At 42.5% G+C, this 16,845-nt stretch overlaps 1 long non-coding RNA gene across 1 annotated transcript; it reads right to left on the reverse strand.

Annotated features, from left to right (window-relative positions):
- Nucleotides 1–531: 531 nt before the first annotated feature.
- On the reverse strand, nucleotides 532–6,741 carry LOC308280982. Its single transcript, XR_013961799.1, has 2 exons — nucleotides 6,483–6,741; nucleotides 532–2,806 (listed from the first exon to the last, which is right to left on the reverse strand). It is a non-coding gene; the product is annotated as an uncharacterized lncRNA (long non-coding RNA).
- Between the last annotated feature and the right edge of the window lie 10,104 nt (nucleotides 6,742–16,845).

Below are 16,845 nucleotides of genomic sequence, written 5' to 3' on the forward strand. Positions count from 1 at the left end.
TCCTAGACAATTTGCCCTCCTGGCCCCCAAACTGTGGAATAAACTCCCTGTCGCACTTAGAACGACAGACTCACTCCCTGCCTAACCCTAATCCTAACTCTGCCGTGGACTGAAGACTCACCTCTTCAGACTTCACCTAAACCCATAGCACTAATGTAACACTCCCCTTCCCTCAATGACCATACATGAAGCTAGACGTTTTATTTTTACTGATTAGGTGCATGGTCTACCTATGTTATTGTTTTTTTCTTGATTGATATTCCTATGCATTTGTTATATTGTTGTTGTAACACAAAAGGACAGCAGTACAGTATGTTCAGTCTCCAGAGGAAGGAGGAGGAGCCTAACTTGGGTGGCAAATATAATCATTGAATTGATTTGACACTTCACAGTATTCATGTTATTCTTGTTTATGCTAAGGAATGTAGTGGTCACTATTGTCAAACTAAGGATACAACAAATGACTATATAACTACTGTATGGAGGCTATATGTCATCTGCACAAGCATAAAAGCAGATTATGGCCATATGGATTGATAAGGGATTGATTTGATATTTAGTAAACAAAAAATAAGAACAGTACAAGTAATAGTCAATACAACAAATGCAGTACAGTACAAGTAGAGATAAACATCCATGCCTAAAAGAAATACCCCAAATAAGTAAGTTTACGGTCTTGTTTACATAACACAATTGGATTTGCTCAGAGTATAGAATGACATGGAGTCTTAACTGAACATGTAGGATTACAAATTAAAACCCCACCATCAATGTATTTTGTCATTAACTCTCCTACTGCCAGATTATTTATTTATTTATTGGGTCTGGTGCCATCAAAAAGCGGCTTACCTTTGCGACGTTATAGTAGATAGACAGACATTTATTTATTTATTATTATTATTTTTTTTTTGATTGTGCAATAGTGCACTTTGGTCTGCCAGGCAGCAGAGGGCGGCGTCATGCGAGAATGAATGTGAATTTGCCTGTTATGTGTTGCCGTACATTCAGACCAGTCACTGGCCACAGAGCCTTACAGCCAGAGGAAATCAACAAGGAAGTGAATTGGTCTCCGTTGATGTTAACGCATAATGGATTTTTTACACCATCACCGCGGAAAATGTGTTTACAGTACACGGCGGCGCGACCCCTCATCAGCTTCAACAAGGTAAACGAACGAACGAACGAACGCGAACGAGCGCCATATTGGCGCGGAGGTCTCTTGAGAATTGGGGCGAACAGGAACGTCCAAAGCAGTATAAGAGTTAATTGCTTGTACACAATAAACAGACGTGTATGTCCTACATGGAATCCTTTTCTCCTATTTACAGATCATGTAATTTGATTATGATAACAATTAATATCAACAGTAGCATTAGGGTTTTAAGATTAAGATGGTTTGAACTTATAGACGTAACTGAGAAAGAAGCATGATCAAAAGAAACCCAAAGTACATTAAGACTGATCAATCAATAGTATAGCATGGCTGGGTATGGCAATCATTAGGCTAGTGTATAAAATCTTTCCACACGGAGGACCCAAGTTCGATTCCCGGAGTTTACATTGGTGCCGTGACCTGGATCGGGCTTTCTGGTGTGGGGAGGTTAAAAGGCTTTGGCTTTGTCAAAACTCTAATCAAAATCTAAGAAAAGAATGATGATGTGGCTAAAACAAGGGACGTTTAATAGCCTACATTTATACATTTTGTTTTAACCAGTGGAAATAGCCGATCTACAAGGTCAGAGCGTATCGTTGTGAGCTTGTAGATTTGCTAATTCCGTAAATTATTTTGCAAATGTTTGAAAACAGGTAGGTATGAATGCCACCAACAAACCTTCTTTTCCACCACTAGACCTTAACCACCGAACATAATACATTATTTTCAAAGTTTCACCACCGTCATCATCATTATGATTATGACATTTGATTGTTAACTTTAATCCGCTGGCTATTGCTGAAAGTTATGATACAATTAAAGATTGTGGTTGCCATGACGCAAGTCAAATGTGCAAATGAATATCGTCTTGCCATTTGAATTTTCCCCATTCAAGTCAATGGGGAAGTGGTGTTACTTGAGGTAACTTTAAACTTTACAGAGAAACTTGACCCTCAACATCTGTCAGTGGTAGGCCTTCTTTCCATGACTTCTCTGGTGTGCTTTGAGATGACTATTCTGTCTGAACCATTTACCACATTGGTCACAGTGGTAGGACTTTAAGCCAGTGTGAACTTTTAGGTGGTCATCAAGACTATTCCTCCTGCTGAAACTTCTCCCACACCGGTCACAATGGTAGGGTTTCTCTCCTGTATGAATTCTCTTGTGTACGTTGAGACTATTGTTATGTCTGAAGCTTATCCCACACTGATCACAGTTGTAGGGCTTCTCTCCTGTATGAATTCCTCTGGTGAGTAATGAGACTACCTCTCTGGCTGAACCGTTTCCCACACTGGTCACAGTTGTAGGGTTTTTCTCCCGTATGAATCCTCTGGTGTCTTATAAGAACTCTGTTCTGGCTGAACCTGGTCCCACACTGGTCACAGTTGTAGGGTTTTTCTCCCGTATGAATTCTCTGGTGAGTAATGAGACTACTTCTCCGGCTGAACCTTGTCCCACACTGGTCACAGTTGTAGGGTTATTCTCCCGTATGAATCCTCTGGTGTCTTATAAGATCTCTGCACTGGCTGAACCTGGTCCCACACTGATCACAGTGGTAAGGTTTCTTTCCTGTGTGAATTCTCTGGTGATGTTTTAAGCGACTGTTTTCGCTGTAGAAAGGTTTCGTCAGTGGTAGTTGGGCAGGAGAGACATCTGAGATGGAGAATGAGGAGAGAGAAAAAGGATACAAGCTTGCATCAAAGCTGTGTTGTTTTAAAAACTTATAATGTTCTACATTTTTAATAATCTCCAAAACTTCTTTCTTTTTTTCTTTTTTTTTAATAATTTTTATCCCACAATTTTGTAACCCATTTTTTCACCCAGTGCTAATTGCCTATGTAAACCTGGGCTCTGCACTCCCTCTGCCGTGCCTGGGGAGACAACGGACTGACCTCATGCTTCCTTCTATGCATGAGGAGTCCAAGTTGCTTCTTTTCACCTGACAGTGGAGATTTCCCTGGTTTGGACGTAGCGCGTGGAAGGAACACATTATTCCAACCAGTTCCTTTCCCCTCCATCAGGCGCCCTGGCTGGCCAGGGGGAGGCATTATTGAGACCAGGTTTACGTGCATGTTTTTGTGAGGGCATCAACCCTAGGAGACACGGGGAGAACATGCAAACTCCACACAGAAAGGCCCTATCGCCAACCCCACCTAGGGTGTGGGCGCTGATGACGCAGAGGGAGGAACACGCCGCCAGCTCCCACAGCGTCCCCCGGCGGGAATCGAACCCAAAACTTCTTTCTTAAGAGTTTCTAGTTAGTCTCTGACATGAACCATATAACACTAGCATGACGGTGAAAACGCAGACTACCCCACACTGACCTGTTGTTTTAATGTAGCTTAATGCAGCACATTTGTTTACAGGGTGGCAACAGCAAGCAGACACACATTGGCAATGAATAGTAAATACAGTTGCTATACTTTATTTCATTATTCATTATCATCTCAATCATCTTATCAAACCAATCTAAACTCAGTGGTTCTCAAACCTTTCATTCCGAGACCCCCCAACATAAAACATATTTGAACTGGGACCCCCAACCCCATGAGAAGCAATTGGAATTGTGGGGTCGTCCCCAAATTATTTGGGGGGGTTCCCAGATTATTAACATGTGCAAAATTGTTTTTTTCACTCAACAGTAAACAAACCAACACAAAGCAACACAAAGTTTAAGTGTACAGACTAGGGTATGTGCACATTTCTAACGTGACAATTTAAGCACTTTTTATTAATACCTCTAAAATAATACATTAAACATTGGTCAAATTGCCAAATATTAGAGGCATCTTCACAACGCCTCACAATGCCTTGCATTGTTGTGAGGCGTTGTGAGCATGTAGATCTGCTTATTTTGGGGGTCGCGGCCAGAAAAGGTTGATAGAGGGAGGGCCATTGCTGGGTTGAGAACCATTGTTCTAGATCACACACACGCACGCACGCACGCACGCACGCACGCACGCACGCACGCACGCACGCACACACACACACACACACACACACACACACACACACACACACACACACACACACACACACACACACACACACACACACACACACACACACACTGGCACTAGCCCTCAACATTTCAACATTGGGTAAACAAACGTGTTGTGGACACAGGGGGCAAGGGTTGAAGGGAGAACAGATGATTAACTTAATGAGCAACATTGTGATTTGTTACTTGTAAAAGTAAAAGTATCAATACCGCAATGTAGAAATACTAAATATTCAGCATTGATTATTTAAATAACTCTAACCCGAACAGCTACACATGTCTAATCAAATACTCAAATAATCTATCTATAAATGCGAGAAGTCTCTGCGTGTGTGTTTGTAATCCGCGTATCTCGAGAACCGTTCGTCCCACCGGCTTCAGATTCGGCACGCGCGTTCCCCGCCGCGGCACGGAGTGCAGTGCCGGGCCTTGACCCGACCCGACGCGCGGTTTTCCCTAACCGGCGCGAAACGTTCGGAATCTCCTTATGCGGGCTGATTGTTGACATCAGGCTGTTCCGGAGGAAATCGGCGCAAGCGCTGAGTCATTGTGACATCACTGCAGTGCCGGGCCTTGCCTCGACCCGACAGGCTGATTGTTGACATCAGGCTGTTCCGGAGGAAATCGGCGCAAGCGCTGACTCATTGTGACATCACTGCAGTGCCGGGCCTTGCCTCGACCCGACAGATATCTCCGTATATGGGCATGAAAGGGACACAGGCATATATATGGGCATAAAAGGGACAAATCGGCGCAAGCGCTGGGCATAAAAGGGACACAGACAGATATATGGGCATAAAAGGGACACAGACTGAGATCTCCATATGCAGTGCCGGGCCTTGCCTCGACCCGACAGATATCTCCGTATATGGGCATGAAAGGGACACAGGCATATATATGGGCATAAAAGGGACAAATCGGCGCAAGCGCTGGGCATAAAAGGGACACAGACAGATATATGGGCATAAAAGGGACACAGACTGAGATCTCCATATGCAGTGCCGGGCCTTGCCTCGACCCGACAGATATCTCCGTATATGGGCATGAAAGGGACACAGGCATATATATGGGCATAAAAGGGACAAATCGGCGCAAGCGCTGGGCATAAAAGGGACACAGACAGATATATGGGCATAAAAGGGACACAGACTGAGATCTCCATATATGGGCATATGGGCAGATACAGAGATCTCCCTATATGGGCATATATAGACAGATATCTCCGTATATGGGCATAAAAGGGACACAGACTGATACAGAGATCTCCATATATGGGCATATGGGCAGATACAGAGATCTCCATATATGGGCATATGGGCATAAAATGGACGCAGATAGAGTATGGGCAGGTATATGGGCAACCTATAACTCCATATATGGAGACATCTAGCTGCTGACATCAGTAAATCGGCGCAAGCGCTGACTCATAGTGGCATCACTGCAGTGCCGGGCCTTGCCTCGACCCGACGGATATCTCCTTATATGGGCATAAAAGGGACACAGGCAGATATATGGGCATAAAAGGGACAAATCGGCGCAAGCGCTGGGCATAAAAGGGACACAGACAGATATATGGGCATAAAAGGGACACAGACTGAGATCTCCATATATGGGCATATGGGCAGATACAGATATATGGGCATATATATACAGATATCTCTGTATATGGGCATAAAAGGGACACAGACTGATACAGAGATCTCCATATATGGGCATAAAATGGACGCAGACAGACAGATAACTCCATATATGGGCATAAATGGACACAGGCAAACAGATGGTCAAAACGGGTCCTACAGAGATCTCCATATATGGACATAAAATGGACGTAGACAGATAGATATCCCCATATATGGGCATAAATGGACACACGCAAACAGATGGTCAAAACAGATCCTATGACAACAGGTATAATGGGGTTTGCATTAAAGGGCGGGGCATTCATCCCCTATTTACATTGTTCCCGAGTTGCACAGGGCGCCGACTAGACGCTCGGAAGGGCGGCCGAGCTTCTAGTATAAAATAATGAGAAAGACGCAAATATTGTAAAAAAAAAAAAAATAGCCCATACAAATAATTGACTTTTAAAACAGTGTTGGACATTAGACCCTGACGACAACGACATCTATAGCAACACGTTTTTGTTAATGGACAAATGAATGCACTCATCTCAGATAGAATATAAATGATTTCCCTTCCGTCTCTATAGTCAAATCAAGCATTCCTGTGAGCTGCAAGTACAGGACAGGATTGACAACACATGATGCCTAAGTATACTTAGTCAACCAGTGGAAAAGTGTACAGTGACATAAAAGCATTCACACAAACCTATTCTGTGTAACCTAATCACAGGATGCTTCAGCATGACTTCTTCTGACGCCGTTAAAAAGCTGTTGGATGACATCTCTCTTTAGGGAAAAAACAAACAAACAAACAAAATAACAAAAACCCCGAAATAGTTAGTTCCTCTCCTTCTGGTCCACTTTGATAGCTAGTCGACCTGCGAGGCCTGCTAGGCCTTGATAGATAGTAGTTCAGTAGGACACTGACAATGGTGAATTGATAGAAAGTAGCTTGTTCCTACTAAACACAGATCCACACAAGACACAACAGCGCTCATCAGTTATAGGCTAACCAGCACCCACCCACTTCTCCAGCACGTCCCGCACGCGCGCACACACACACACACACACACACACACACACACACACACACACACACACACACACACACACACACACACACACACACACACACTCTCTCTCTCCCTCTTCCCCTCTCTCTCTCTCTCAATCTGTGTTCTTTGAATATGTACAATGCATGTATGAATGTTTCTGTATTGCATGTTGTGCTAATGATTGCCAGACAATGTATGTACAGTAAGAAATATGCTTTGTGCTATTTGTTTGATGCATTAGTTCCACCATGTCTGTCTGACCGACCCCTCCCATATCCCTTGGGAAAGGAGGGGAAAAGTTGAGCTTAAATACCTCTGTCTTTCAGGGTGCTCTCCTCTGCCTGTCAGCTGCGACTGCAGGTACTGTATGTGGGTTATTATTGATCTGGCATATAGTGTGTATGGTTTCAATGTACTTATATATTATTATTTTTTTTATTATTATTCTACTGTTAGACTGTGAGATACAGTAGGTTCTTGCTTTATCTATTTCTATGCCCTTGATGTATTACCTTGTGTTATCTTTACTTATAGGGTGTGCCAAATGTAGTTCTAAGAGAGGCCATTTCTTGGGTAAACACAGCCTTACACAGGTGTTCTGATTAGACTATAGCATTAGTTCTATGCAATCAAACAATTGAAACACCTGTGTTTTTACCCAAGAAATGGCCGCTAAGGACTACAATTACGTAGCCGCTGGAACACACTATTAGCAACTCGCTCTGGATTAAGCTATAAGTGCCTTAATTGTAGGTATTTTTTTGTAGTAGTGTTACTGTTCTCGTGCTTCCTGTCGGCCCTTGTTTGCCACCCCGATTATCATGTTTTACCTCTACCAACCTGTGTCCTGTTTGCCCCTGCCAATCCTGTGTTGATTGTATTTTGTTGTTTGTTGGTTCCTTGTCTGTTTCAGGGTGTGTTTTGTCAGTCGGTAGAACATTTTAGCATTAAGCTTTGAGTCTGTTTTAAAGGAGTAGTTCACCCAAACAATCATTTATTTGTCTATCAATTACAACCCCCACGAAGCCTTGAATTCATGGAGATTTATTCATTTTTTGTCACATTCATGAGCCAAAAATGCGATTGATAATACTTTTCATCGAAATCCACACACATTCTCAACCACTTTCACTTAAAGAAAATGTAAAAGCCAATAGCAATCTTTGTCTACATTTCTGTGACACTGACAAAGTAGCGCATTAATTTAAGAAAAAGGAGAAAAGGGATATGCGGTTTCTTCCAGAGAGCAACGATATAAGACCGGTGTGTGTCTACCAACGGTCCCTCAGCTAGACTGGAATCTATCTACATTAGTACAGGATGAAAATGCAAGGACAGCACTGATGTCTTCTGGTGGAACCTCAAATATGCGATTTGAGCTGTTTTTGTTCAATCATTGTAACCTGGCATAAAAGCTGTCCCTTGTTTGGATAATAACTTGTAGCAATAGACCCAGATGATGGCAAATAAATCAACCACTCCTTAAGATGAGCCTTGCCCATTTTTCATTCGCCTGTAAAAGCACTGCTTGGTTAAACTTCTAGGTTTTTGTGGTTCAAAACTTTCAAAGAGACTTGGGGTGGCTCAGAGTAGATGACAGAGTACAGCAACTTGCAATGGGCCTGTGTACAAGATACACTACACCACTATGATACCCAAGTACCTTTCAAAATACTTTATAAACATTAAGGATGTCCATAATTACAACACCAGAGGCAGCGCCACAGATCACTTTCAACCCAGAGTCAAAACCAACAAAGGGTCAAACTCTTTTTTCTGCTATACCACCAAAATGTGGAAAGCCTTACCGAAGGCCATAAAGGAGTGTGGATCACTAGCATCCTTTAAAATTGCCCTGAAAAACCACTTACAGGCAGCAGCCGTTCGCAACTGGTAAAAAATGAACCTAGCCCAACCCTACCCTCCCCTGCCCCTTCTTTGTATATACTGTTTGTTTTAGACTTACTGTCTTTTTCTTTTGTTTTTCTTTACATATCTACTGCATAGTACTGTGTTCTATTTGTCTGTCATTCAATGTTATATGAGATACTTCAATGGTTTCCAGTGGAAATAAGCTTAGTCTTTTCATGGATCTCCTTTTAGTAGACCTTGTACCAGTGAACTGTACCGTCATGAAACTGTACCTTTTCCTATGCAAACTTCTAATAAAGTCTTCAATCAATCAATCAATCAAAACTTTGAAAAGTCGGCAGTCATGTTTTTGCCTTTGCAGATTAAGTCCCACTAATGATCATTAATTGGTGTCCCTTCCACAGGATCCAATGAATAGCATGATACCAGCCTGTCCTTGTGAGCCTGTGTTGATTTTGGCTGCAAATATTGTTGGTCAGTCTTTTGAATAAAATGTCATAAAGTGTTCGTCATATTTTAGTCATCTGAAATGTTTTAGTGTTAGTTTAGTTTTAGATGACTAAATATGATAGGATTTTAGTCGACTAAATCGTCGGATAATTTTGTCGACTAAAATGCATTTTGGCGGGACTTGATGGGTGCCGTAATGCATGATTTATACACTTGCATGCTGAAACATGTTGTGTGTGTGTGTGTGTGTGCGTGCGCGCGCGTGCGTGCGTGCGTGCAGTGCATGTGTGTGTGTGTGTGTGTGTGTGTGTGTGTGTGTGTCTCTCTCGTGCCTGTCTATACAGTACCTTCTCCCTCTCTAACATGAGAGAGGAGAGTTATACAGGTCATTTGTCTGCTCAGGGAGAGCTGCGGCGACTATTAATCTAACCACAGCCATGACTAATTCCAACCTTTCCACGCCGCGTTTCTGCTGCATCTGCAAAAACCTTGTCATTATGTTCCCAAACTTGCTTGTGTCCTACACACACATTAGTTATCACGTTTTCACTTTTTCATCTTTATTTTTTTCCTCCTTTTGATGAAGCTGCAAGTATGTAAATCTGCGAGGAGAAAAGGATCTGCGTATGTTGTGAGGATATGCCTTGTGCATAATGGCTATACCTGTGTGTGCGCGCGTATGTGTGTGTGTGTACACGTGTGCGTGTGCGTGTGTGGAGGGAACATCTGCCATGCTGCTTTCATAGGGTTCCGTAGGAAGACATAACCAAGATAGATGATGGCAGTGGTAAAGATTAATTACTACACACAACAGAAACCGCGGGGCGCCAACAACACACTTCTCAACTGGATCTATGCTTCTGCGATTCCGCCGTTTGTTTCTTTAAAACAACTTTTCTTGGGAGCACTTTTGTCCAGATGTAACTAAGATGGATGACTGCGGTTATAGCATTTCACCCAAACATGAGGATTCCAAACAGGCCTCTTGGGCCGAATTCATGACAGAATTCTGCTCACTAAGATATTTTGTTTGAAAGAAGGTTTTTCTTTTTTTTAGGGTAAAACTTATTTAAACTTTTATATTACCAGGTTAGGTACTCCCGATTGATAGACCTGGATAGGGCAGAAGCAAACACATCAAAAAATGTAACATGAAAGCATCTAGCGTGAGGTTAGAAGCAACACAATTTGTGTAGATACAACTCAGATGTTTACAACTTAAAGCAGCACTACGTAGTTTGGGGTATCACTCAGTGGCCACTTTCGACACAAATAACCAGCCAACGTCTTTGACTTCATTACCCAAGAGTCTCTGCAGGCATGTCCGGCGAGGACGCCCAGTGATTGGCCAGTCTTTCGCTTCGACTGGCAGTTCTGCTTTGATGCAGTGACGAATGCAAGGATGAGACTCATTGCTGTTGGTTCAGTATTTACAGTACAGTAAATATGTAACTTTGTCATTTTGTGGGACATATTATAGTGACCGTAGGTCGCAAGTTTACTATGAGAAATGTCACAGCTTGTCCGTGTGTATAGACGACGTGTACACATTTTTACAGTCTATTGCCACTGTGATGTCCGGCACATCTTCATCACGCCTGACACTGTGGTTCCCTTGACACATCACAGGTGACATCACCTATGTAAAAGTCCATATTCCCCAGAATCCCTTTTATGCCCATATATGAAGATCCCTGATGTCATCGATATACGTATATCACTGGCCAGATGGCCAAGACATGGCCCATATCTGTGTGGCTGGTTCAGATATCCATGTATGGGCTTAAAAGATATGTATTTTGTGATGTCATGGGAACCACTCAAACAGAATCCCCTTTATGCCCATATATGGAGATCGCTGATGTCATCAATATTAAGGCCATATCTAACAGGACTTCATATGGGAATGCCCATGGAGGAAGACAGCCCATATCTGTGTGGCTGGTTCAGATAGGGATCTCCATGTATGGGCATAAAAGGGATGTACCATACAGTACATGGATCTCCATATATGGGTAACTGGTCCAATATACATCTGGACATGTCGCCCTGAGGCGTCTTACTAGTATGATATAGTTGTTAAAAAGTTACATTGTGCTGCTTTGAGCCCTACAGTACTTCACTGTACAATGAATAGCGAATATAGTCACTAAATTTAGATTTGTCAGGGACAATGTTAACTTCAGGTATCACTGAAGTTCTTTTTTTCTTCTTCTCCATTGCAGTCAATTTAATAACTGTCATCGACTCATAATTGTAACAAAACCAATTATGTCTCACTGAACCAGCGGGGAGCATTGAGCCGCATTGATTTCATAAATAGTACTTTGTTGGTATCATACACCTTCTATTAGTGCAGGAGTCAGATGAGTTGTTCTCTTGTCGAGACGCGCTCCGCGGGTGTCTCAGGTAGCCGAATCCACAAACAATGCCTCAGCGAAATCCTGCCAACGCCGCATGTCAATTTTAATTACAGTTATTCATTTGCTGGAGCGGAAAGGGACGTATTGTGCCCAATTTATCAGGGAAATGGATGAACACATCCGTCAAATTGAAAAGGATCAGAGGGTGGTATAAGTGGCGCCTTTGTTTGCGGTGAATCCCACTGAAAACCTCTCTCCTGTAATGGATGTGGGTTTAATTACAACCTTGTTCACGGATACACAGATTCAAAGAGGTATACAGTACACGTACAAGCACACACGCGCGTGCGTGCGCACACACACACAAGGACATGCATGAGCTCATGCACAGGAAAGCATGTGCGACAGCACAAAAATGTACAGAAATCATTTTGGAGCAGTTTCCATGGATCATGGTGTTTATTAAAAGCAGGGGTCTTCAATGTTTTCAGGCCAAGGATCCCTTAGTTGGGAGAAAGATGAGGCAAGGACCCCCACAACCTTTTCAGAGATTCCATAATCAATTTGTATTTTCAGATAATTTAACCACTTGAACCGTCTATACTTAACAAACTTGACCTTTCCCTCTGTACTTAGTTTGCTCTTTTTCCCCTCTACACCAAACCTCTTTGCTGAAAATAGCCGATCTACAAGCTCACAACGGCTATTTTTGGCTAAAGTTCTCAGAATATGGACACTAGGGTTCAAGTGGTTAACATAAAAAAAGAAACAAAGTTTCTATCACTCAAAGATTTGGAGGACCCCCTGTAGTAACTCTGAGGACGTCCTAGGGGTCCTGGAGCCCCTGTTGAAGACCCTTGATTAAAAGCATTAAGAGTTTTTGTAGTAAATAAAAAAAGAGTCTACTTTCTTTTTATTTATTTATTTGCAACTGAAGGAGGCACATTAACCCATACAGGGCCAGATTTCCAAAATATGAATATGAATGTGCGCTTATAACGCCAGGAAATAGCTATTTTGTATCCCCCCAGACCACCTTAACCAGACCACCTTAACGAATGCACGTTCAGCATACCATACCACCAGATGACCACTAGAGACCACCATACACCATACACTGACATGGTCCCATGTTAAGCCTGTTTAAATCCACATAACAGGATGAGACGCTGACTTGGTCCTCATTGACTTAACATGGACGGGCCGCCGGTCACCATTTCAGCTCAATACTGTTCAATTCGTGCTTGATCGTCTCAAACCACCATTGGTATGGGCATCGGGACGTATATAGATGCCACACAGAAAGTTTCAGAATCAAAATCCGACCTAGTGAAGCTACGTGAGGGTCGGATGGTTGCATTGAGGCTAACGGCTAAAAGAGGCCTGTTGTCAACAGGAAGCCCTGGTTTAAAGGTGACGTCATAATCGTATCCTTTTTTTTCACGGTTTACGTGTGGACATTAGCTGAGGTAAGCTAACCATTTCGCTCCGTCTATAAACACATATTAAAAGCTTAAACAATGCTTTTATATAAAAGTCGCTCCGAGTCGCTCGGCACCAAACGCCATAGTGAACTAGTCGCTCGTAAAGTCGCCCGGCGCTAACTGAGTTAAATGGATTCCAAGGACGGCCGTTTTAATTCAGAACACTTGCGAGCAGAGTCTCAATGATAATGATTAGATAGAGTGCAGGTTTCCACCTTTGGCATTGTGAGTACGTTCTGTATTAGTAGGACTGGATATGCTAGAATAACAATCATTGTTTTTATCTGCCCCGGAGGACGAAGTACACGACTCCAACGGTCATTAAGTATAGATACTCCTGCTCAAATAGCATACAGGGAAATGTTCTGTCAAATTTGTACTTGTTGTCCCGGGTGTTTTATGGAAGGTTCTGACAGCTTCCCTGTGTTAACGGGGCAGCAGTGGCTCTGGAGGTAGAGCGGCCACTTTTGGAACCGGAAGGTTCCCAGTTCGATCCCGGACTCCCCCATAGTTACAGTAGTGTCGAAGTGTCCTTGAGCAAGACTCTGAACCCCTAGTTGCTCCCGATGAGCAATTTGGTGCCTTGCATGGTTTCTTCTGCCATCGGTGTATAAGAATGTGTGTGTGTGTGTGTGTGTGTGTGTGTGTGTGTGTGTGTGTGTGTGTGTGTGTGTGTGTGTGTGTGTGTGTGTGTGTGTGAAGCACCTTGGATAAAGCCACTATATAAATGCATTTATTTAGCTGATCTGAGTGAGACGTGAAAATCGTTGTTCACTGATTTTCCTGATCCACTTGAACCTCTGTACTGGACTCACAGCCTACGGCAACCTTTGACGTTTGCTTTTTAATCCTCAAAGAATCAGGCTATATATCATGTAAGCTCTCTCATTATACGAGGCCAGAGGTCTGTTATTGATGTTGTTTAGTGCCCGTTCACCATGAGGCAAAATGAAAAGAAAAAGGCTTCTTTTAACAAGCGTTACCGAAGTAAACCTCTCAACACTATGGGAAACAGAGCTGTATAGCTTCATGGCAGTGGTTCTCAAAGTGGGGTTTGGGGACCACCAGGGGTCCTTCAGGGGTAGATCATTCACTCAAGGCCCTATCATAGTCCAGTCTGGGGTGATAAGCCATCACCGCGGTGTAGTCTTATAAAGTCAGAAAACTACAACATTGCGTCATTTGCCACAGTGAAGGGCTATCACCACGAACCCCGACATCTCTCCCCTGTTTTTACCTTCAGACATCACCCCGTTCACTGATTGGTCTAGATTGACCAATCAGTGTGCCCCCTGGTTTCAGAGGCACAGAGGCATCATTGTCATGGTGATAGGACTTCACTGTGACTATGATGGCCTCGACTTTTATCACATTTTTAGGTGATAACTTATCACCTAAAAGTTGAGGTGATCATCCTTCACCTCAGAATATGATAAAGGCCCATACACTAGGCTATAAGCTTCGGCTTCGGCCTATGCCTTTTTCGGTGTTGGCTAAATGTGTGCTAAATTTAACTGTAACTAATTTTTCCATGATGATATAAGGCACCGAAATAAACTATTCATTCATTAAAAACAGTATCCCTGCCGTGTTTGCAGTTAGCTGTGCCGTGATTTACAGTAACTCGAGTCTAAAACCACATGAAACATAATAGCGTCGCTATTCTGGGGCAAAACAGTTATTTTCTGGTGTTATGTGAAAAAAGTAGCAGACCCTAGTTTAGAACCCTGCGGATTGCCAGTAAACTACTCTACGTACAGCATATAGGGTTTAAGTTGTTACGCCACCTCTCTTGTGACTCTATACTGTAATTCCCTCTGCTCTATTATATGTCTCTCTTGCGATCCTCTCTCGATTGTCTTTCTTTAGCTCAGATGGTGTGAGAGACTCACACTCGCTGACTCTCACACACCACCAGGTACACTTTAGCATAGAATATGAGTTACTCAGTATTCTCTGTTTCTCTCTCTCTCTCTCTCTCTCTCTCTCTCTCTCTGTCTTTATTTCTTTTAAGTGCAGTATAAAGGGCTGTGAAAACAAATCATGGAAAAGATGAAAAGAACTCTACAAGTATTTAAATTCAGCAGGTGAAACTGGAAATATCTTTCCCATGAGTCCAACTACAACTTAAATTGGGCCAGGGCTGCCAAAGAACCTGACTTAAATACAACTTAGCCAAGACGCGCATTGCTCCAATCATTCACATTAAACGATAAGGCTGTAAACTTACTTTGTCTTTTTTTTTTTTTTTTTAATGGTGGAAAAAGTGTTATTACTTACTTACTTTACTTTATTTGTTTATTTAGACGGGACAATGCATATTAATGAACACTACATGAAAGCAATGTAAATAAGCCGGAATTAGCAAGAATGCTAAATTTCATCCGTAGTCCCCACATGAAGACAAAACAATACATACCAACAAACAGTAACCCTACATTAGGAGAGGGCGCCTAAGAACATACATACAAATACTATTTTTCCTCAACCAAGAGAAAACAACAAAAACAACACATATTACTAACAGTACCCTACATTAGAAAAGAAAAGTTTAAAAATATATATATATAGACCGTCAGGTCGCACTTACTATCAAAACCTCCACCAGCTGTCTGTCAGTCAGTCCCTCCGTCAGTCTGTCTGTCTGTCACACGTCACACTTTTGCCCTGCTCATATCTCTGCAACCGTTGCCCTGATCCATGCCAAATTTTGCATACAAACTCCTTGCCTACCAAACCACAACCTCCACCATGAGGCCGATTCTTGCAAAACACATTTATGGACATAGCTCCTACAATCTTTGCCCTAAAATCACGCGAATCGGTACACAGTAGGTCTACACTCATGTCATCAACATGGATATGTCCCATTTAGCGCCACCTTCAGGCCGATTTTTTAAAACACATTTTTGGACACTGCTCCTACAGATTTTGCCCTAAAATCACGCAAATCGCTACACAGTATGTCTACACTCATCTCATCAACATGGATCAGTCCCATATAGCGCCACCATCAGGCCGATTTTTTCAAACATTTTCGGACACTGCTCCTACACATTTTGCCCTACAATTACGCAAATCGGTACTCAGTATGTCTACACTCATGTCATGAACATGGATCTGTCCCATATAGCGCCACCATCAGGCCGATTTTTTCAAACATTTTTGGACACTGCTCCTACACATTTGCCCTAAAATCACGCTGCGACCTGACGGTCGCTTATCTCCCGATTAGGGAGTCTTACTGGTTATTATTATGATTTCTTTTTAAATCAAGTAAAAGTATCAATACGGCTATGTAGAAATATTCGGTTACAAGTAAAGTTCCGGAACCAAAAATGTACTGTATTGGTCTACAAGCTCACAATTGTGAGCTTGTAGATCGTCTATTTTCGAATGTCCGAAATATAGTATATAGGGCTGAAGTGGTTAATGTCTTGTAATAATAATCAGTCTACATCCTAACTAAAGTATTCAAATAATTGTAATGGAGAAAAAGTACAATGTTTGCCTCTGTAAAGTAAAAGTAGGCCGTACTTACAATACTTGAATACATGCACTTTGCACCACTGTTATTGTGTTGTTGTTGTTGTTTATGTGTGATTTTTTCTCTCCTATTCTGTGTCTCAGAAAGGAAAACGAGCGCGGTGTGAGACCGTTGTTCCCTCTATAGATGCGTGACGGTTTCTTTTGTTTGAGAAAAAGTTTCTTCTTTCCAGGAATACACCTGCAGGCAAGGGCGTCACACCAAATTCTGGGCCCTGGGTACAAGGATTCACTGCGGGGCCCCCCATGAATGTTAACTATTGAAAAATAGCAGATATACAAGCTCACAGCGCGGCACC

The sequence above is a fragment of the Nannobrachium achirus genome (assembly GCF_963921795.1).
Source record: "Nannobrachium achirus genome assembly, chromosome: 3".
Lineage (NCBI taxonomy): Eukaryota > Metazoa > Chordata > Actinopteri > Myctophiformes > Myctophidae > Nannobrachium > Nannobrachium achirus.